Source organism: Globicephala melas, chromosome X, assembly GCF_963455315.2.
Source record: "Globicephala melas chromosome X, mGloMel1.2, whole genome shotgun sequence".
NCBI lineage: Eukaryota > Metazoa > Chordata > Mammalia > Artiodactyla > Delphinidae > Globicephala > Globicephala melas.
Genome location: NC_083335.1, coordinates 65,182,505 through 65,206,257, shown reverse-complemented (window position 1 = coordinate 65,206,257; position 23,753 = coordinate 65,182,505). Strand labels below are relative to the sequence as shown.

General features: G+C 42.8%; 1 pseudogene; it reads left to right on the top strand.

Moving 5' to 3' along the window:
- Window positions 1–677: 677 nt before the first annotated feature.
- LOC115847414 (testican-3 pseudogene) lies at window positions 678–2,408 on the top strand (annotated as a pseudogene).
- Window positions 2,409–23,753: the final 21,345 nt, after the last annotated feature.

Here is a 23,753-nt window from a genome sequence, read left to right as displayed (position 1 = left end):
CTGATTTCTGAAGTACTAGTCCAAAGTGCTTTTTCTTATTCTATTCCATCTCACCTATAATATCTTCTTTTCTACATCCAAACAGAAATTAGAACTTGGAAGCTCAAAACATGTATGCAAGATGACAGGCTGGATAAAAGGAGATAACAGTTGTGCAACTGGCAGTGAGTGGGCCATTACCTCCTGGAAGATGGAGAAGATGATCCAATATAATAATAATGGCTAACATTCATTTACAGTGGGTCAGGGAATTAGCTAACCGTTTTCTAGAAATTAGCTCATTTCAACAGCTTGGCAGGGTAAATACTATTATTATTCCATTATAGTAGATGAGGAACAGAGTGTGAAGAGGTTGAATTACTAGAGCAGATCAGTTAAAAACTGATGGCCGGGCTTCCCTGGTGGCGCAGTGGTTGAGAGTCCGCCTGCCGATGCAGGGGACACGGGTTCGTGCCCCGGTCCGGGAAGATCCCACATGCCGCGGAGCGGCTGGGCCCGTGAGCCGTGGCTGCTGAGCCTGCGCGTCCAGAGCCTGTGCTCCGCAGCGGGAGAGGCCACAACAGAGAGAGGCCCACGTACCGCAAAAAAAAAAAAAAAAAAACTGATGGCCGGGGAAGGGGAGCATGGATGGGGGAGGGAAGGACGGAGGGGCGCGCAGAGCCGAGGGGCGGCCGCGGATGCTCCGGGCGCCTGTCGTGCTGTGCGCGTGCGTAGCCGCCTGGTGCGCGCAGGCTCTGGCAGCGGCCGCGGGCGGCAATTTTCTGGACAACAAACAATGGCTCAGCACGGTGTCCCAGTACGACCGGGAGGCCGGACAGTGGAACCGATCCCGAGACGATGATTATTTCCGCACTTGGAGTCCAGGGAAGGCCTTCGATGGGGCTCTAGACCCAACTAAAGACCCATGCTTAAGGCTGAAATGTAGTCGCCACGAAGTGTGCATTATTCAAGGTTCTCAGACCGCAGTCTGCGTTGGTCAGCGGAGGCTCACGCACAGTATGAAAGATGCAGGAGTTGGGCATAAGCAGTGGAGGGGTCCCCCGACATCCACCTGCCAGCAGTGCTCGGGGGTCTCTACCAGCCCTGTCTGTGGTTCAGATGGACATACCTACTCTTCTCAGTGCAAACTAGAATACCAGGCATGCATCTTAGGAATACAGATCTCAGTCAAGTGCGAAGGATGTTGCCTGTGTCCTTCAGATACGACCATGGGCTCAAGCAGGAATATGAAGAGGGCCTGCAGTGACCTGGAGCTCAGGCAGATGGCCAGCAGACTGCTGGACTGGTTCAAGGCCCTGCATGAGAGTGGGGGCCAGAACAAGAAGACGAAAGCATCGCTGCGGCCGGAGAGAAGCAGATTTGATACCAGTATTTTGCCAATTTGCAAGGATTCACTTGGCTTGATGTTTAACACTTGATACAAACTACCACCTGCTCCTGGACCAGTCGGAGCTTGGGAGCATTTACCTGGACAAGAACGAGCAGTGCGCGGAGGCCTTCTTCAGCTCCTGTGACACGTACAAGGACAGCTCCATCTCCAACAACGAGTGGTGCTACTGCTTCCAGAGGCAACAAGACCCACCTTGCCAGATGGAGCTCGGCAGTATTCAGAAGCGACTCGGGGTGAAGAAGCTCCCTGGACAGTAAATCCCCCAGTGTGACGCAGATGGTTACTACAAGCCAACGCAGTGCCACGGCAGCACTGGGCAGTGCTGGTTTGTGGACCGATACGGAAGGGAAGTCGTGGGGTCCAGGAAGCGCGGTGCTGCAGACTGTGCTATTGATTTTGAGATCTCTGGAGATTTTGCAAGTGGAGATTTCCGTGAATGGGCTGCTGATGACGATGAAGATGACATTATGAACGATGAAGATGAAATTGAAGATGATGATGAGGATGAAGGGGATGATGATGATGGTGGTGACCAGGATGGATACATCTGATGGATGAGAGCTGAGAGCAACAAATTCTACGTTTCTTTTATTTACCAAGTGATCCCTTACTGAGGAGTACCTTCTTGCCCCAAAACAAAATGATTCTAAAACTCACTTAATATTTTGTATAATTATTTCAAATATTGCAACTAAAGTCATAGAACTTTATGTTCAGAGAAGTATCATTTACTTTGAGTTTTTATATGAAAAAGAGAACACATATGGAGTCTAGCCAGACAAGAGAAAGTTATGAAGAGATACTGATCTATGTGAGTCTGCCACAAACAAAACAACCAGTGCTTGAGGTCATATATGATATTTTTCTGGGAAAAATTCTAAGTTAAATCTACAATAACATACTAGTGACCTGGATTCTAAGGATTTTATTAAAATATGCATGACCTTAATTGCAGTTTCCAAGTAGACTCTTCCCAGAGCTGGAGTGATTTAGAGGTGAGTGAGGGAATAGCACAAAGTGAGAAAAACAAAGTCACTATCTTGGAGACCTCCACCATGTTTGTATGTTTTTAGTTACGAAGTTTTAATGATGTTTTTAGTTATGAAGTTATTCTGGATGTGACCAGATATCTTACAAAATGGGCAGCAGGGGAAAACCATGGATTTTGAAAGTTAAAAACATAGTTGTCCTTTCTAATTTTTATTTTATTTTGGACAGCAGTCTCATGTTGATTTGTTTGATAATCTTAACCAGCATGATTTCTTTATCTTTCTAGGTTTCTTTATCTTTCTGACCAGCAACTTAGGGTGCAGAACTTAAAGTAGAAAGACAAAGGGAAAGATTCTTTTAAACCATATTTTTACAAAAAGTTTGTCATTTGCCTCAATATCAAACTTAAAAATCTTCATTCTTGTTTTATTTCCTATGTTAGATAAATATTTGCATTTAATCTAAGAATTATGCCATTTTTGTTACTAGTGTCAAAACTTAGAGAACATACTGTATTGTGCCTTGCAAAATAGAAATAGAAAGGTTTCAGCATGCATCCCCACATAGGACATTAGGCCATAGATAGGCACACCTAATCACAAATTAATACCAGTCCCGGTACTGCTGCTGGAATGAAGAAAATAGAATACTTTCTTTCTTTTTTCTACTGTTACATAGTTACCATGTTTATGATTATTGTGTGGAGTACCATTTAAGATTTAACTGCAACAAAAATTACTTTAATTGTTGTATTTAAGTTAGCATGTTAATTAATCATGTAGCCCTTCTGGTACACCATCCCTTTTAAGGATATCATCAGACCTATGGTTTTGGGCCCATAATAAAAGTGGAAAAACCTGTTGGGTGTTACACACTGGTGTCACCACTTAAACACTGGTTCAGCTGGTTTCCCAGTATACAATCCACTGAAATAAAGTTGTTGGATTCTTTCCATTTGATTTATATACACTAAGAGAAAAATCTTTAATGTTAATTTTATGTAATATTTAACATAAAATGTATTTTCTCTTTTACTGTTTATGTATAGTTTACAAAATAAAGAATCTTGAAACCAAAAACAAACAAACAAAAAAACCTGATGGCACGGGGACATTAAAAAAATTTTGAGAGTCAGGAGATGTCTGTGATGTTACTATCCATTTACTTCGTAATTTTGTACAAGTAGATTCCTGTTTCCTTATTTCATTGTCCAAACCTGCAAATCGTACCATTCTGTGACTTCTGAGACTCTGTCTGAGGTAATTGGTGGTATAATTCAAAATTTGGAGGAACAGTCAAGCATGGATAAGACTGGAAGAATATATAAAAATTGTTCTACACCACCATATTCATTTACCCTGCTTCAAACTTTCTTACTTGTTCTCCTGCTCATGGCACTGACTCTCCTTCCTTCCCTACTTGCAGATATGATTTAAGTTCCATAGAAACTAGGTAACTCAAAAAATGAAGGACAATGCAAAACGATGTCACTTTTTGGACCACTGCCTAAGCTGTTTTGGGATATTACCATCTGTAAAAGTTTGAGAGTTGGGGAGAGGCATGCACTAACTGCTAGCATAAAGGTCAAGGAAGAATTATCTGTTAAGGTGATATGTTTACTGTGAAGATTTCGTCTTCTCCCACTGGCGTCTAACTTCCCCAAGAATTAGTCACCTTGGATCATGGGCCTGTCATCAATCATGATTTTGGGGGAGCAGATGGGCTTTGTATGCTGAATATTAGAGAGTTGGGACTTTACCCTAAAAGCAATGGGAAGCTACTGAAGGCCTTTAAGTAGACCAGCCTCATGATCAAACTCAAGTTTTAAGAAGGTCACTGAAGCACCCTCTGGAAGAAAAATTTGAGGAAGGCAAAATTGGAGGCAGAGAGACTAATTTGGAGGCACTGGGTGATTAAAAACCTCAGCTGAGGCACTGACAGTTGAGATGGACGTTAAGAATTAATAAGGGAAATAGAATCAATAGGGCTTTTTGACTAATTGGATATGGAGGATAAAGAAGAATTAGGATTCCAGTATGACTCCCAGGTTTCAGAATAGGTTTGGGGGATAAATGCCATTGAGCTAGAGAACACAGGAGGAGGGATGATGAGTTTAATTCAGGAGTTGAGTTTGAAGAGCCTATGGGACATTCAGATAGAGTTGACTAGTCAGAGGGAGATCCAATCAGAGATATAAATCTGATAGTGGATACTCCAGGTTTAATTGAGCTGTCCCAGTGAAACCATGAAGAACTATAAAGACACAAAGAGCAGCAGGCCAAGGACAGAACTATTTAGGAAGAAGAGAGGATAGCAAGAAAGAAAAGAAGACTTAAAAAAAAAAGGAGTTATCATTGAGACATCAGCAAAGGACCAAGGGAGAGTCTCACAGAAGCCAACGATAAGAGAACTTCCAGAAAGAAGTGGTGAACCATGTCCAATACCCTGGGTTGAGTACCCTCAGCCCAGAAACTTGGAGAGGTCCTTGAAAACCTTAGCAAGAGCAGTTTCAGTGGAGTGGTGAAGGCAGAAGTCAGAGGGCAGTGGGTTGAGAAGGGAGTGGGAGTTAAAGAAGAGATGACAATGACCATACAGCATTCTTCCAAAGAGTTGCAGCTAGAAAGAGACATGAGGTCCAGGGACTTCCTAAAATTCTGGTTAAAAAACACAGAACATGAAAATGTACCATCTTAACCATTTTTAAGTGTACAGTTCAATAGTGTTAAGTATATCCACGTTGCTGGGCAACGGATCTCCAGCACTTTTTCGTCTTGCAAAACTGAGACTCTATACCCATTAAACAACAACTCCCCATTTTCCCCATCCCCTAGCCCCTGGCCACCACCGTACTACTTTCTGTTTTTATGGCTTTGACTACTTTGGGTACCTCATATAAGTGGAATCATATACTATTCGTCTTTTTGTGACTGGCTTATTTCACTTAGTATGATGTCCTCAAGGCTCATCCATGGTGTTGCCATGTGACAGTATTTCCCTCCTTTTTAAGGCTGAATAATATTCCACTGTATGTATACAACACATTTGATTTATCCATTCATCCGTCAACGAACACGTGGGTTGCCTCCACCTTATGGCTCTTGTGAATAATGTCGCTATGGATATGGCTGTGCAAATATCACTTCAAGACCATGCTTTCAATACTTTTGGAGTTATACCCAGAAGTGGGATTGCTGGATTATGTGGTAATTATATCCTTAATTTTTTGAGGAACCTCAGGGACTTTTAAAATTATGATGTTAGGTTTAGAGAGGCTTAAGTGTACTGGGGACTTGGCCTCATACAAAAGACGGTCCTGCAGGGTGAGCTAGGTGTATCTCCAGAGAAATGGAATGAAGAGAGGCAGCATAAGCAGGAAATTGAGGTGTTCCCACCAGATGCTTTCTGTTTTCTCTGTGAAGCATGAGAGGGCAGCTGAGAGCAAGAGGGAATGCGTTGAAGTCTTGTCTTGAGAAGAATGATTTGAGAAGTCCTGCATAGCAGCTCGGAGGAGAGGGAGAAGCAGTCTGACAAGGAGATGGATGGAAGTTTTCAGGGACCAGGTCAAACTAGAGGACATGATTCTTCAGGGATAGCACTCTGTATGTAACCCAGCGGTCTGAATGTAAGATGGGTCATCCAGATGGACGCTAAACGTTAGTGAATGTGGAGGCCTGACCAGGAGGTCAATAGACAACAGGAAAACGGAGGGGTAGCCCCAAATGATGGCCAAATCAATGCATAACAAGTGCATATGGATAGAATACCAAAAAACACAAGTAACCTTTTACCTGAGGAAGCACTTAGGTAATTTTCTTTATCTAATATTTTGGGCAGATTCATTGCCTCTAAATTAAAAAGAAATCTATTAAGATGTATAGTATGTGCATGGTTTGTTTGTTAGGACTTTTTTTTTTTTTTTAAATAAGGGAACTTCTCACCAGTCAAGTACTCACAGCCTTAGATACTTGCAGAGACCAAGAATTGGGTCCTCACAAGACTGGAAAAGCCAACTGCTTCTGTACCCCCAAAGAGCAGGAGATAAAACTGTCACCCAGAACCTTTCCCACTGCCAGGCAAAGGAACCAGCCCAGGCAGAGGTATAAGAAAAAGCACTGGCCTTTGTGCCCATACCTCTTGTTTCAGATGGACTCAAAGTAACTGGATGTTAAAATAAGAGAAAGAGGAATGTGCCAGGAACAAAAGGCGGTACATAAAAGGGGAGAGGTGGTGGACTTCAAGAACTATATCGAAGAAAGAAAGACCTTTTGGTGTGGGGTAAGAAAACTGGAGATGGAAGTCCACTGGGATGATTCCCTCTCTTTTCTGGAAGGGCACCACTGAGTTGACCTTCAGCTTCCTTCTAAGGCAGGTGATGTAGACATGCCATGTGTGGAGCCAAAGGCATCACCAATCCTGACTAAGGTGCTGAGGTGTCTGTAATGCCAGGGATAACAGGGGTGTGGAGAAGATGAAAGCTATAATTGCTGGAGCTAGGGTGTCATGGGGTAGAGGAAGGCATCTCACGTTATTGAATATAAGTTTGTCAGTGGCAAGGCAGTTGGGTGAGTGCTGCTATTTGCAGGTGGTGAAGCCATGCAGACACTCCCTAAAAATATGGATCACATGGTCTTGGTGGCTGTCAGACTATACGGGGAAAGCAAACTTGAAGGACCTTGAAACTGGTCATTAAAACCTGGGAGCGAAAATAGGGCTATGGTCAGAAACCATGTAAGTTCGTCTACTATGAATATATAAAATCTGGATAATAAAAGTGTTTGCTGTGACAGGTGTGGTTCATGATACCTACAGGAATTGACCCCTGTCATCTTATGAGGCTGTTTCATGTGAAAACAGGATATTAGAGATGACCTCTCAAGTGATCATATCCACAGGGTGTGTTCTATGGTTAGGAGGGAGTGCAACAGTGACCTTAGGATACCTTCCCAGATTCGAGCTTGTCCCAGAAACCTTGGAGTGACATAGCTTCAAAATACATAAAGCAAAAATTGAAAGAATTACAAGCAGAAATAGACACATCCGTTAAAAGAGTGGTACATTTTAACATGTCTCTCAGCAACTGACAGCTCAAACAGCCAACAGCTTAATAAGGATTTAGAAGTTTTGAGCAACATGTGAACAAACTTGATTTAATGGATAAATCCTGAACCCTGAAACCAATAATTATATAATACACATTATGGTCAAGCATATCTGCAACATGTATAATAAATGTAATATCAGACAAGGTACATCTCAAAAAAAAAATAACAGAGTCCAGCTCATGCAGACAGTCTAGAAGCCACAATCGATAGGAAGTAGGGTGTCCTAGGACAATGAGTTCAGCGAGATATTAAACATGAATTGAGTAGCAACGTAGTCAGATCATCTTCAGGGGCATGGTTCTTATGGGTTCTTTGTCTATTGGACTACAGACAGGAAAGCAAACTCGGTTGGCCTTGAAACTTGTGACCAAACTCTTGGAGGAAAAAAACTGGGACTGTGGTCAGAAATCATGTGAGAGAGTATTCTGTGAAAGCAGAAAACCTGATTTACCAAACGTAACAGGGGACAGGTAAAAGAGATGGCTGGTGCCATCTTGCTGAAGTTGTTGCCTATGAGAGTGGTGATCATATTCTAGGACTGTTTTGTGGCCAAGAGAAAGTACAATGGTCCCCTAGGATACCATCCTGGCCAACCTGACACAGTTGTTACAGGAGGTGACACAATGCACTGTGTCCCTTTTGACATGATGGGGCGGGGGGCTCACAGATCCCTGAATCTTGCTCTGTCTTGGGGTGCATTGGCCAGCAGGGGTTCATATCATGACACTGACACCACCAATACCTCTCCCTTATGGAAAGGTACAGCCATTCCCTAGTCTCCATAAGGCCCTCTAAGCTTTGTGTCATGTCCACAATCCCACCTCCTTCCTACCCCTTTACCATCAAAAGTAGCTTTAGTGTTCCCAGGGGTGCTGACATAAGTCCTGGCCAGCTGCCAGGCTGGCCACGGACTCCAGCTACTGCTCTTTCGTACCCGATAGACAGATTTGCTTTTCAGGAAGGAAAACTCAAGAAACACCATTCAGTATCCATAACACCAGCTACTGATAAACTTAGACCTTGAATTTTAATACCTCTATTTAGTGTTTTTGCCCAGGGTCTTATTCTTTCCTTTCTTTCTTTTTTTAGTATTAAATGGGAAGAAAACTACCTAAGTTGTAGAGTTATTCTGAGATTAATGATGTAGTGTGGAACCTAACCTAACTTAGGAGACCTGTTCAATTTATGGAACCTATGTTTTTTGTATTGTTTTATATCATTATTAAGCAGCTGTATAAAGAAATGATGGGCTGCTCCCTGCTGCCCCCTGCAGCACAACTGAAAGTCAGAAGCCTCGCATGATTTCTGAATACCGTGCCAGGGACCATGAGACGATTCAGGTTCCTTGTCCAGGAAAAAAAAAAAAAAAAAAGTGAAAAATTGAAAGCAGCAATGTCTTATAAAGAATGGAATCTGCAAAATATGGGATGGACCCTATCAACAGAATTCACAGATAAAATCTGCTATCTCTAGGGGAACTGGCAGGCAAGTTTGGCCCTTCAACCTTATGCATAGTTAAGAAGCATGTAGAGGTATGGAAGTAGCAACCCTTCTGTGTAGCCTTTGGGGACTCAGAAATTCTAGTATTTTGAGAAACAAGCAATGCAGTCCAGTGAGTCAGAGAAGAAGGTATCTATTCCTAAAAGAAAGGGCTTTCATATTCATGCTCTTTCACTTTTCACTTCTGCTGTCCCTGGTGTGCTGTCCCTGGTGTGCCATTATTGTGTTGCATACAGTATGATAGGCAGACTGGGCCCCCTAAAGCAGACCTGAGACTGAGAAGAGAGTGCTCCCATTACAGGGCTGGATGTTATTTTGCCATCCTGCCTAAGATGTATCCTTACCTGAGTGCAGAGACCCTAGTTTACTTTGCAAAGGATGTTTTGAGGTGTTACGAGAGCTTCCCTTTTTGGTATCCCACCTTCAACGCAGCACCATCTCTTTACCCTTAGTGGGATTTACATTCCACTAAATGTATATTTTATCTCCTCTTTGTGTTTCTCATTTCTTAGATGCAGTATATACCTCATGAAATTTTTCATTCAGTCTCCAATATTTTTGGTAGCCTGCTCAGAGGTGTGCCCATATGTGGTTAAGCCCTAGGTATATGATAATGAATAATGCACGGTAACCTTCTTACAAGGCACTCATCCTAGTGGGAGATACTGTTACGTTAAAACTAATCATTTTTAACAAAAGACAGTAGTAACTGGAATGACAGGGGTTCCAAGGAATCTCTGTGGCTGACGTATATTAGAGGAGTTCCATGATTACTTGTTGGATGAATGGATCGATGACAATATATCCAGGGTATTATGGGAAGACAGAGAATGGTTCTAAGCTGTCCTTGGGGCATGGTGGGATCTGCACAACTCCTGAAGTGAACACACCTTGGGCGAAGGTTGGAAGCTTCTGATGCATTGAGTTCCCAGGAAAATCCTGGGAATTTTGATTTAATATTGTTCACGGGTAAGGGTAGGGAAATAATCATTCTGTTAACTGCTGAGTCTGGATCATATGGGACTTAATCTGTCCCATACCAGTTGGGCTGTGTGGGGGTGGGGGTGGGGGTGGTGCATGCATGCCTGCCTGTGAGTACATGTTCAAGAGAGAATGCCTCCCCAGACACACCAGGGGCAGTTCAAGTGATCTGAAATCGGGCCAGATTTTAAATCACCTCCTCCTTGGAAATTATCAACCCTACTCTTCTGCTCAGCCTCGGGGCCGTGATGGTTTATGGTTAAACTATGTCATCTTTTATTTCAGAGGCACCTGAGTTTTACTATCTGGGTGACCTTAGGCAGGTTTCTGAAGCTCACTGAGCCTTGGTTTCCTTACTTCAAAAGTGGAGGCTATAGTCACACTTGCCTCACTTGGTTGTTTCTATCATTAGGAATTATGTAATCAGTGAACATACGAGCTCTTAGCACAGGACCTGGAAGCTAGTGAACGCTCAGTAAATTCTAGATTATTCAGATCGCCATGGACTTTGCAGACATAGCTCAGACTGAGGCTCTGAGATTATTTTCTGCAGCGGTTCCTTTGTTCCACATCTGCTGAGGGAGAAGGAGGCCTGGGATGAGTGAAGGGGAGAAGTAGGCATAAGTTAGCCCTGATACTTGTGGGTCCAGCTGCAACTTCCTGGTGCTGTGGTGAGCTAGGGCTGTGGCTGGGTATAGACCCCAAGTCATGCCTGTCTTGCTGCAGTGTGTCACAACTTTTCCTCCAGGGAAGCTCTGAAAGCTCCATTCAGCAAGCACAATACCAGGGTGTTATAGCCAAGACTTTGGGCTTTAGAGGCAGCAGCCATGGGTGTCAAGAAGAAAAATGAACGGAGCCCATGGCTGGTCTCTCTGTATAGTCACTGTTCTCTCTTTCCATTGTTTCCTTCCTTTGTCTTTATTTACTCTTTCGTCACACCCTGGTTGGGGCTGCTGAGTATGTTGATGCAGAACTCACTAGGAGTTCTGGAGCAGCCAGAGAAGAGGCAGGGATGAGACTCGTGATGATCCTGTCCTGCTGACCTGGTGCTGACCCTGTTCTGACTCAGCCACATCTACAGGAGATTTCAGGGTTCTGGACACAAGTATCACCAGTAGATTTCTCTGAGAGTGGCTCCTGTGGTGCTTGGTGACACGGGGCACCCTTTGTTCTGACCACAGGCCCACCAGCTGCCCTAACCACTGCCATGAGAGGGAACCGTTTGGGATGTGATGAGCGACTTGCACTGCTTCATCACTCCTATGGAAACAGCTCTTTCAGTGTTTACTCTCAGCCCCTCATTGGATTCCTATTTGGTCCTATGGGGGCTGGGCCAGGAGGCAAACCTGAGTAAGGGATAGAGTCCTCTCTTCAGAATCACCACTTGCTCTTAGTGGGCCAAGCTGGGCTTCCTGGCTCTTTCTTCCTTAGGATGTCATTGCCTAGTATCCTTTACAGTCCCTAAATCAAATAGTCCTCTGAACGGAAAGAAACGGTATCTCACTGTGACCCAAAATTTTTATTGCCTGACTCACTTTGAGGCTAAGCATATTTTTCCATGAAGGGTGGGGTGTGTGGGAGGGGGACAAGGAGGCCATTTCTACCAGTCACCACACACGCTCAGCAATGCCTGGAATGCAGCAAGGGACACAATTTAATCTCATGGTAGTAGGATACCTGCTACATTATCTTACCTCCCTAGAAAAGAGAATACTGGGAAGCAAATTAAGTACTAAGTGTGATTATACATTGGTCGTGGAATTATGGGTGATTTTTTATTCATTCTGGTAACCTTCCCCTACTTTCAATGTTTTCTTCGGTGAGGATGTCAAGTCCATATGGTGGGTTAAATGCAAAAACAAGATCTGGAATGAAGGGCTGGCAGTGCAGGTCAGAGAAGACTGAGTGAACTGGCTCAGGAAGCATTGCCTGAGGCCATTCCCTGAGGTAAAAAAGAAGTTAGAGAGAGAAACCTTTTGGGCCTTGACCCTGAACCGTCAGGTAATAATTCACGACCCTCAAACTATTTGTGCCCCCATTGGCTTCCCTGTGCACCTCCAAATTGATGAAATCCCATGCCACAGATACCAGGGGCCCGGATTTCCAAGGATTCACTTGTTAGAATGTTTTGACCTGACCAGGGCATTTTCCAGGTGGTTCTGGGGATCGGTCCTCTAGGCAGCATCCTCTTAGGTGGAGAAGGCTCGGAGATGCCACAGTGCCACTGAAGGTATAGCCTCTCCTGTATTTCATACTCCACTTCCCCATCCTGGGTTAGCAGTGCAGGCTGTGGGAGCTAATCCAAGTAAGGAGGGGACAGTCATACTGAATAGGCTGGAGGAGGGAACCTTGGAAGTGCCATGGATTCACCTGGACAGAGAAAATCATAGATGCATGGATACAAGGGTGATGATCGTTGTTATCTAGAAAGGCCCCAGTAAGTCGGCTCACAGCTTCTTTTTCTGGCGGGCAATATGGATGTGCTAGGATAGAAGTAGTTGTCATCACAAGTCTAATAGTCTCAGTGGTGGCTGGTGATTGTATTTCTTCTCAGAGGGTGGGCTGTAGAACAAGAATTTAGCATTGACCAGACAGATACACCTGCCATGCTGTTGGTAGAAAGTGTAACAATATACAGAGTATTTGTGGATATGACTGACAGATATGCTTTATTCAAATGTTGGCATGTACAAGGGGTAAGCTGACTTAGAGAGACATCATCTCTTGCCATCAAAAGCTGGGTTAAGGAAAAAAAAAATCTGTGGCCGTGGTCATGTAACATGTGGCTCGATCACCACCAGAAGCAGAAGCCTGTATTAAAAGTATAATCTGATTCCTGTTTGACTAGGGGCAGAGAGAGTGAAGTGCAGTGAGAGCGAGGAGACTGTGGGAGAGGAAGGCAGAGAGTTAACCAGGAATTAAATCCGATAGATAGTCCTTTACAGGCTAAGGACTGGGCTTTTACTCTGGGTGAGATCAGAAGCCGTTGGAGGGCTTTGAGCTGAGGAATTACACAGCTTATAAAATACATCAACACAAAAGAAAATCAAAGTTAAAAAAAATACATTGGATGAGGAAATCAAGGCCAAATTAAAATGAGGAGGGAGGTCTAATCAGATGAGTGATTTGAACGCAAACTGCATGCCATAAGGCTCTATACATTTACTGCCACTTGGCCACAGATGTGGATCTAAGTTTTCTAGCTGCCCAGATGGAAAGAGGGAAAGGTGATCGTCAGCAGGAGTCACAGTAACCCTGAGCTCAAACCTGAACTATCTGTGCGGGAGGAGCAACAATGCTTTTCCCTGAGATGAGTTTCTCCCATGAGTCATCCTAGGGAGGTTACTGTATATCGAGTGAACTTCGTCTTCAACATTGTCCTAACACCAGACACAACAGGTACATTCATGGAGCTATTTTTTACAACACCCTCAGAGTGAGCACAGTTAGGCAAAAGTAGTTTGTTTCCTTAAACTTCACCACCACCACCACCACCACCACCAAATTGTTTTTGAACAATGTTCATTTATTTATGGGTGTCTTCCGGTGTTTTGTTTGTTTTGCTGTTTGGTGTGCTATTTATTGCCTGCTTTTGTTCCTTAGGGTTTTTACCCTTTGCCTGTTATGTGTGTTAGAGATATTTTTCTTTGTCTTGGGGTTTTGTCAATGATGGTACAACCATATGGGGGAAACTGAGGAAACACACAATTTTGTGGGGGACATTAACATCTCCCTCTCATTCTTCACTGGATCCAAAAAAATTCAAGTAAAGATGGAGGATGTTGGTAATGTATATTTATTCATTCAACAAACATTCATTGAGCACCTACTACTAGCCAGTCACTACTGGGATAAATTAGTGAACAATTGGACACACGTACTAAAAACAACAACAACTAAAACAGAGGGTTTGAAGAGCTTGCCTTCTAGTGGGCAGAGACAAGCAAACAATCGTAATAAGGAAATAAATCACATAATGTGTTGAAAGAACAAAATGCATTCGAGAAAGAATAAAATAAGAGGGTAAATAGAAATTGTGTGTGTGTGTGTTTGAAGTAAGATGTTTAGGGGTAAGCCACATTGAAAGGTGACATTTAATCAAAGACACGAAAGAGATGAGGGAGGTAGCCATGCAGGAAAGAATGTGGGGAAAGAATGTTCCAGGCTGCAAAAACAAATGGTGCCAAAGCCCTTACTTTAGGAGCAGCAAGGATGTCACTGTAACCAAAGGGGAATGAGAGAGGAGGAGAGTGAGGAGAGTACTAGGAGATAAGGTAAGACAGGTAACTAGTGGCCACATTGTAAGCAACTGTAAGGGCTCTTAATTTACCCTGAATGAAATGAAAGCTGTTGGTTTTGAGCAGAGGCATTATATGATCTGATCATATGTTTTAATAGCATTATTCTGGCTGCTGGATTGATTATCAGTGGGGAGGTTTGGTGGGGAGGGGGGAGGGTGAAGCAGGGAAAGAAGTCAGGAAACAATTCCAATAACCTAGGGGAAAAACTGATGGTGGCCTGGAACAGGGTGGTGGCAGTGGAGGTGGTGAGAAGTGGTCAGATTCTGGATATATTTTGTAAAAAGAGCTCATCTTTTTACAAAAGATGAGACTGCCTGACAGGTTGAAAATGAAGGGTGCATGAAAGAGCAGAGTCTATGGCACAAAAAAGTGGGAGGGCAGAGTTACCATTACCTTGGGATGGGAAATACTGAAGGTGGAGAAGGTTTACAGGGGAAGATGAGGGAGTTCAATTTTGGACTTGTTAATTTGGGTTGACTCCTATGCAATGTTCTCCGTGAAAAATTGAGAATAGGTCATCAGCTAAGAGTTGAGAATGGAAGAGGCAGTGTTGGAGGTTTGAAGAGAGAAAATAGGTTGTGAAATAGAAGGGTGGGCAGGGAGCGGGGCATGAGAGAAATGAGTAGTTTGAGGATTTGGACTAAAAATCTGGTGGAAAGATGTCTTAGTTTAAATAGAGACACTGGGTGTTCCAAGATCTGACATTGTTCTTTCTCTATGATCCAGGTACCTGAGTCCACCGGTGGAGGGGCAGCTTACCTACCAGCTCCCCAGTGGGTAGGAGGTTATATCTAGGATCACATTACTACTGTTCAGTCTACCCTCTGCCTCAATGTACACCTCAATGTACACCTCAATGTACACCTCAAATGTACACCAGGCAATGTCTTCCTTCATTTTACCCCCAGATGGAGATACTCTGCCTCCCTTTTACCTGAGTTCCATTTGCCAGGAAGGCTGGACATTCTACGACAGTTCTGAGCCTTCCCTGAGAGCTCCTGGCGTCATACAGAGAATTACACAGATGCTTCAGTTTGTCTGCACTGCTGTGAGCTACAGCGGTGGCCAACCTGAGTTTCCTGTAGTTTCCCTCTTCCTTGAGCTCCATACAGCACCATGCTTCCTAATCACCATTCCCATCAGCACTCCCCGAAGAAGCTCCATGTAGCCACTGAAGCTCAACAAGGACAATCTGAATACCCGATAATCAGTGGGATGCATCCTGGTGGGGGTGCATCAGGAGTTATCTTTTGGGGTACTGGTTGCCCCACATATTCCACAGAGGCCTTACAGTGCTGAAACCTACAAAATGAAAATTTTAGAAACACTTTGGCCAGGAGGGCTGGGGATTTAAAGAGCAGCATATCACACTTCTGGACCGTCAGGCCCCAAATAAGGATGTGCTGCAGACATAATACCTCCTCTAGGTGTACATGTTAACTCGTTGCCTTCTCCATGAAGTTCAGGAAGATTAAAAGGGCCATGGAGGTGCCTGGGCACCCTCTCCATTCAACAAAGCCCCCTACCCCTACCCCAGTCAACGGTCAGATACAATCTGTTTTCTCCTTATCCTCATTTGCCATAAATATAAGGAACACACTCCAAACATCTTATATAGTGAACAGATAGCTTCCTGGCAAAGAGTCCTATATGTCAAAGAAACCAGCAATGTGTGCTCTTTAATAGTAGTTTAGCCATTCAGCACATATGGTATTTTACAAATACAAATTTTTAGGCCACCCCCACCCACCCACCCACACACCACATTTGGAGAAACACATTGACATTAATTCGTAGTTGGGTAATACGATCACCCAGGTAAGTCATTCAGAACAAAGCGATCTCGTCCAATATTTCAGAAAATTGTTTTAAGTTATTAAAGGTGATCATATGCTGCTGCCCTTGGTCATTTACTACATCTCATTCAGGCAAAGAATACTGTGAAATTGTCCCTTGGCTCTCCTTTCACTCAAGAAAGAGAGCTTCCAAGTTAAATCTGTCAAGACTCAGCATTTCTGGAAAGGTATTCAGGAGGAGGGGATGGAGCCTGACACTTGATTTCTCTCTTCATCACCATTATGTTCAGGCAAGCATTTGAAAAAGATAAGCAGAGTCAGGGCAATTTAGAATTCTATAGCCTGTCAGCTCTCAGAAATCGGGACTTTAAAGGAGCTAAAACTGCATCTAACCAATAGCTCTGCTCACCTAAGGCACATGAAAGTGCAGTATAGCATGGAGCCTTGGTACTCAAAGTATGGTCCACGGACCAGCCCATGAATCAAACTCTGCATGTGATTTGTGAGCGCACTGAAGTTTGAAAAGTTCAGCTCTAGTGATTGGTTAAGAGCTGGGGCATCGACTAGCGCAGTGGTTCTCCAACTTGAGTGTACATCAGAGTCACCTGGAAAGTGTTTTAAACCACAGGTGACTGGGCCCTGACTCCAGAGTTTCTGATTCAGTAGGTGAAGGGTAGGGCCTGAGGACTTGCATTTCGAACAAGTCCCCAGGCAATGCTGATGCTATTGTTCTGGGGACACCACTTTCAGAAAAAACTGGACTAGAGACAAAGCTGGATGCAAACCATGGCCATATTTGTTTAACCTCAGGTAAGTCTCTTAAACTAAGCCCTAGTTTCCTCCTATGTAAAGTGGAAATAGGGTACCAGTGTTCTGTGTTACTGTGAAGACTAAATGAGGGAACACGGAGAAGGCCCTTGGCACGGGGCCCGCCACGTGGTAAACCCTGAACAGATGTAGCCAACTGTTGTTGTTGTTATTATTATTGAAAACATACCACGGCAGACATTTCGTCCTCCTCTAACCTCCCTTTTCCCCTGTCTCTACAGAGAACTCTGTCCCCAAAATAATGTAGCTAAATTGCATGCAGAGTATGGACAATCCTAAAGCTCAGTGCTCTGAACATAGAGGACGAATCCTATCATGGCCTGCATTGGGAGAAAAGGCTGGTGCTGATCTTAGAAAAAAGTGAAGATCATAGTCACCTGCAACCTGCAACCTGCTATCCAACACAACGGGGCAAAGTCTTGCCGCTACTCTGGCCTAGACCAGCTGGTGTCCTCGATATTCCCACTCAACACAGTAGGTAGGTGCCCTCTAACAGGACATCAGGGACTCTTTTCAGTATCTATCTTACACTACAGCAACCAGTCCCACCCTCTCCTTTCCCCTCCCTCCCCCCAACTAGGGCCATTCACTTTGCTTTGTCTACTTACAGTCCTTTTGCCTCAGATTTTCCCCAGGTTGAGACCCTCCGGATATTAGTTTGGACAGTCAAACTGGATCTTACTGTGGCCATTCTTTCTGAAGGCCTATTTTTCCAGCTTCCCTTCACTGTGCACCTCACACCTACAAAAGGAGAACCATAGCTAGTGACGATCTATAGCCTTTTAACTCCCCTTTTTCCTCCAGACCCAGGATAACTGAGGGGATCCCATTGCTGTCTACCACAGAATATGCATGCATGTATTCATTCATTCTTTCACTCAATTTGTGATGCTGTTGTCAACATGGTTTCACCTGCATACTGAACTTTAGGATTCCTTAAAATATCAAAGTTGTGGTCACTACGTAGGACCTACTGTGTACTATGGACCCACTCCAAACTCTTATTTGGATTTAAAATTCCACTGGCATTCCATTGGTAGTACTGCGGGTCTGTGACAAACTCATCCATTAGAGCAAAACAAAGCCCCACAGTGACGTAATCTAGAAAGATCAGATCCCAGGACCCATAGAGAAAGGAGACCAGAAGGGAAGGCAGGCCACAAAGAGGAAGGGAATCAGGCTTCCCCACCCTCTGTACTCTTTGGCCTTCAGTGGAAAGAAGCCTTTCAGCTAGGTGCTCAAGGCCCTAACCTAGCAGCTGTTGTCCACACTCTAGTGCCAGCACTTCCTGGTCCTGATCCATTTAGCCCTTCTATCAGAATTTTCTATTCTGATTCTACTTTTGAGAGTCTAGGAGCTACTGCAGGAAATGAAGCAGCAAACATATCTATCTTTTGTGTTAATTCAAGCCTCTGTATTAATAAGGCGTGAAACAATGTAAAACCAGGAAGAAGCTTTTATCCTTATCAATGTCATCAAAGCCATATAGGACCACTCCTAATGGCCTCACCTGTAATTTCCTTGAAGAAGCCAAATCTGACCACCCAGTGAAAATGGGTACACAGCCACCGCATTTCTCTCCGTCATATCACCCCGTTTTATTTTCTTACTATCACTTATCACTATCTGAAATTAACTCGGTAATTTATTTATGTTCTGTCTCCACTCACTAGAAGGAATGGTCCCTGAGAACAGGGCCCTTGTGTTCTTCAGTGTCTTGGGTCCCCAGGGTCTAAAACTGTGTCTGGTACATAACCGGTGCTCAATGAGCATTTGCTTTATCGAAGAACGGATGTACGGATGGCTGGGTGAATGATGCCCTTAAAAGGGGCTCCGCGGCTAGCTGGCTTTCTCTTTCCCTCACTCAAGCACCCAGGCCCCGACCCACAAAGTAAAGGAACAGCAGAAACTTCCCACTAAATATCAACAGCTTGAGGGCCCAGACGACACAGCCGGCTTGGGAAGTCCGTACTACACTAATGCGCATGTCACCACGGCACTGAACGCGTCCATCTTCGCACTACTCCTCTAGATGACTCTTAGAGTGGGTCCGAGGGCTAACGTCATCCCTCCCCTCGCTTTCAATCTTCCCAGTAATGTCCGCCACCAGGGGGAACATAAGAAACTATCCACGAAATAAACTCAGGCCATGGGTACGAAAGAGCGGACCGCATTCCGTACGACCCTAAGACAAACGGCCACACTTCCCATCAGCCCTTGGCGCTGCCGCCCGGAAGGCAACGCTAGAACTTCCTGCTGCTGTTGCTATGGCTTCGGGGGCGGGCCTTCAGGAGACCGCTCTCTTGCCTCTCAATTGGAAATCCATTTCCGTGGTGCCCCCAGTTAGCAGCTTTGTGGGCGCCCAGGTCTAGCTACCGTCGCTTTCCCCTTCCCGTTTATCTTTCTCAGGTCCCTTAGTGGACTATTCCGGGTCTAAGAGCAGAGACTGGGCAGCGGAGAGAACGTCTTCCGAAAACCTTCTTCGTCGCTCAGTGAAACTGTGGCCGTTTGATGGCAGCATGACTCCATTAAACGCGCGCAACTCCGCTCTTCCCCCGCCCTTCGTGTTTGGAAAAAAAAAAGGGCTCCTCAGAGTCAAAGTAAAAATTCTTTCTCCACAGAGGCAGGGCTGTTTTAGGGCGGCCTTGTTGCTCTCCCTTCTTTCCTTAAATCTCTGTGCCAATCTGATAGAAGAGTGTAGTAAAATATTTTAAATGTAAGTTGCTGTGATTACCAGCCCGCTTGTAAACTGTCTCGCATTTGCCTCTTTTTTTTTTTTTTTTTCTAAGTAAGCCATTAAGTCTCCTGTAGGGCTTATTTTAACTTTCTTTTGTTGTCCATTAAATGAATCTCAAGTGTATAAATGTTGAAAACTCAGAGAATATCAGTAAGAAGGTAAACATCACCGCCACTCCACTACCCAGAAACGACCACTAGTAATTTTGTGTATTGCCTTTTATAACTGGTAGCATTTTTTTAATGTAGTATTTTCCCATTCATTAAAGGCTGTTCACAAACAACGTTTGAAAGAGTTTCATCTTATTCCGCATTATCAAGATCATACTGTATCGACCACTTTGTACCCTGATATTTTAAAAGTCTCCAAAAATATATGCTTTAAGCTTTCTCCTCTTTTCTCATTATTTCCTTAGTGAAGAGTTCCTGAAAGTGTAACACAACTGTTTTTCTTCTTCAGCGTTTGACAGGATTTACCATACCATTGACCAGATTGAGTATTAACTTGAATTTATTCTTGGAATCGTTCTAACCAAGGTCCCTACCTGATTCTTGATACATATTCATGTAAGAGATTCAAGTGGTGAATGGGTGTTTTATGTTGGAGAACCTGCATAGGTATGGTAAGCAAATATTTTGTGAATTTTAAAATATAGGAAAATAAACATGGGTAGTTATTGGAAGGAAACATTTCTTCTCAACCAATTTGAGTTTAAATGGTCTTAGTTACTATGAGTTAACTGACCTTAGATTAACAAGGGAAAATGTTTACTATGCCTGGGGAAGTACACTTACAGAAAGTACCTTAGTAAAGGTTAATATACAGGCTTAATAAAGTGGTAGTATTTAGTGCTTCAAAGAGACAAAGTTTTTCTCATAGGCCTAACTCCACTCAGGCTCCCCTAAACTTTTTGTCAATTAGGCCTTTCTTTTGGATTTTCATGTTAATCTCTGCGTTGCCCAATTTTCGCAAGAATGCCGTTACTTGATGATGATGATGATTTTTGAAAATTGTGGTATGATTGACTAAAAACAAAGATACATGCACCCTAATGTTCATAGCAGCATTATTTACAATTGCCAAGATATGGGTGCAGCCATCTAAGTACCCATCAACAGATGAATGGATAAACAAGATGTGGCATATATATCCAACCGAATAGTGTTCAGGCATAAAAAGAAGGAAATTTTTCCATTTGCAACAACATGGATGGCCTTGGAGGTTTTTATGCTAAGTGAAATAAGACAGAGAAAGATAAATACTCTATGACATCACTCTTATGTGGAATATAAAATAATACAACAAACTAGTGAATGTAACAAAAAAGAAGCAGACTCACAGATATAGAGAACAATTTGGAGGGTAACAGTGGGGAGAGGGTAGTGGAGAGGAGTAATACATGGGCAGGGGATTAAGAGGTACAAAGTATTATGTATAAAATAAGCTACAAAGATGTATTGTACAATAGAAGGAATATAACAAATATTTTTAAATAATTATAAATGAAGTTATAACCTTAAAAATTCTGAAACACTACATTGTACACCTGTAACATATAATATTGTACATCAGCTATTACTCAATAAAAACAGATTAGTTTCAGGTGTACAACATAATGATTAGTTATTTGTAGATATTGGGAAATGCTATCCGCAGTAAGTCTACTTATCCTCCCTCACCTTACATAGACACAAAATAAATTTTTTCTTATGATGAGAACTTTTAAAATCTAGCTTCTTAGCATCTTTCAAATATGCAATACAATAGCATTAACTATAGTCACAATGCTTACATTACACTCCCATTACTTATTTATTTTTTAACTGGAAGTTTGTATCTCTCTACCGTCTTCACCCTGACTGATTCTTGATACATTCAAGTTAGAGAAACACTGTCCTAAGGGGCTTGCTTTCTCATTCAAAGCACTATTAGTCTGTGATCTTAGCAAATGATTAAGATTTCTGGAAAAGAGATTGTGTAATAATGAGACAGAAAGACAAAGAATTATACAACAGTGTATTCCTTTTAGTGTTTTAAAAAAAAAATGGAGATATATAGGAAAATTCTAAATGCCAAACAATGGTACAATAGGTCAATACAGTGGTCTATATCTGTGGACAGAATATGGCAGGATACTATGTGATCATGGGTCATTATGACAAAGCCTCCCTCCTTCATCAAACTTTTATCAGGCTCCTCTGAGCCTCTCCACTAGGCGTCCAGCCTGGCCTCCTTCAGCAAGAATCCTGCTAAGTCTAAAATTTTAGTGAGAAATTCCCTACTCTCGGTATCTGATCTTGTTCCTCAAACCCACCCTTGGTGTGTAAGTCCTTAGCCATGCTTAGCAAGAATCGTGTTAGGCCAGTTTAGCAAGAACTTTCCACCCTCAATGCCTCCTCTCAGTAATTTTCCACCAACTGACCCCCTCACTCTACTTGTTTGCCATAAATCCCCAGCTGTCTTTGTCATATTCAGAGTTGAGCTCAGTCTCTCTTTTCTAATGCAATAGAGTTGACTCCTAATGCAAAAGTCTTGAATAAAATCTTTCTTACCAATTTAACTTGTGTCAAAATATTTCACGTTAACACTATGAAGAGATCAGCAGCCCACTAAACTGGCATAGTGATTACTTCATAGTGAAAACATCTGAGCTACAGAAGATGCAGAAAGAAATCTTATATGAACTTCCCTTAACTGACAAGAACAGACATTGGGGACTTAACTGTAACACCTCTTCCCAGCCTGCACTCTGGGGAGGACTCTAGTCAGACAGACATTGACCTGGGAAGCCATAATATTCCCAAAATTTGTGTAAACAATCCTCATAAGAATCTTCCATCCTTTTGATACACAAAACATTATTCAATGACACTTGCAAATAAATACACAGTAAGGAACACTTGACTGTGGCTATAGGTGTAGGTCAACTGGAAGTTTGCAATGGGATAGAGAGATTGGTCACAACTCTGAATACAGCATGGGTAAATGGGAATTTATAACAGGAGCAGGGTGGGGCTCACTGGATAGAAAATAAGAGTAAAACATCAAGGGTAATAGGAATTCCAGCTAAACCAACCTAACAGGATTCTTGCTAAAGATAGGCCAGCATAATCAGACATCACCTGGGGGAGAGGGGGGTAGATGAGGAACCCAATGAGATATTGAGGGTGATCATATATCAAGGACTGGGGATTCTGGTTAAAATGACTTAACGGCATTCTTGCGAAAATTGGGCAACGCAGAGATTAACATGAAAATCCAAAAGAAAGGCCTAATTGACAAAAAGTTTAGGGGAGCCTGAGTGGAGTTAGGCCTATGAGAAAAACTTTGTCTCTTTGAAGCACTAAATACTACCACTTTATTAAGCCTGTATATTAACCTTTACTAAGGTACTTTCTGTAAGTGTACTTCCCCAGGCATAGTAAACATTTTCCCTTGTTAATCTAAGGTCAGTTAACTCATAGTAACTAAGACCATTTAAACTCAAATTGGTTGAGAAGAAATGTTTCCTTCCAATAACTACCCATGTTTATTTTCCTATATTTTAAAATTCACAAAATATTTGCTTACCATACCTATGCAGGTTCTCCAACATAAAACACCCATTCACCACTTGAATCTCTTACATGAATATGTATCAAGAATCAGGTAGGGACCTTGGTTAGAACGATTCCAAGAATAAATTCAAGTTAATACTCAATCTGGTCAATGGTATGGTAAATCCTGTCAAACGCTGAAGAAGAAAAACAGTTGTGTTACACTTTCAGGAACTCTTCACTAAGGAAATAATGAGAAAAGAGGAGAAAGCTTAAAGCATATATTTTTGGAGACTTTTAAAATATCAGGGTACAAAGTGGTCGATACAGTATGATCTTGATAATGCGGAATAAGATGAAACTCTTTCAAACGTTGTTTGTGAACAGCCTTTAATGAATGGGAAAATACTACATTAAAAAAATGCTACCAGTTATAAAAGGCAATACACAAAATTACTAGTGGTCGTTTCTGGGTAGTGGAGTGGCGGTGATGTTTACCTTCTTACTGATATTCTCTGAGTTTTCAACATTTATACACTTGAGATTCATTTAATGGACAACAAAAGAAAGTTAAAATAAGCCCTACAGGAGA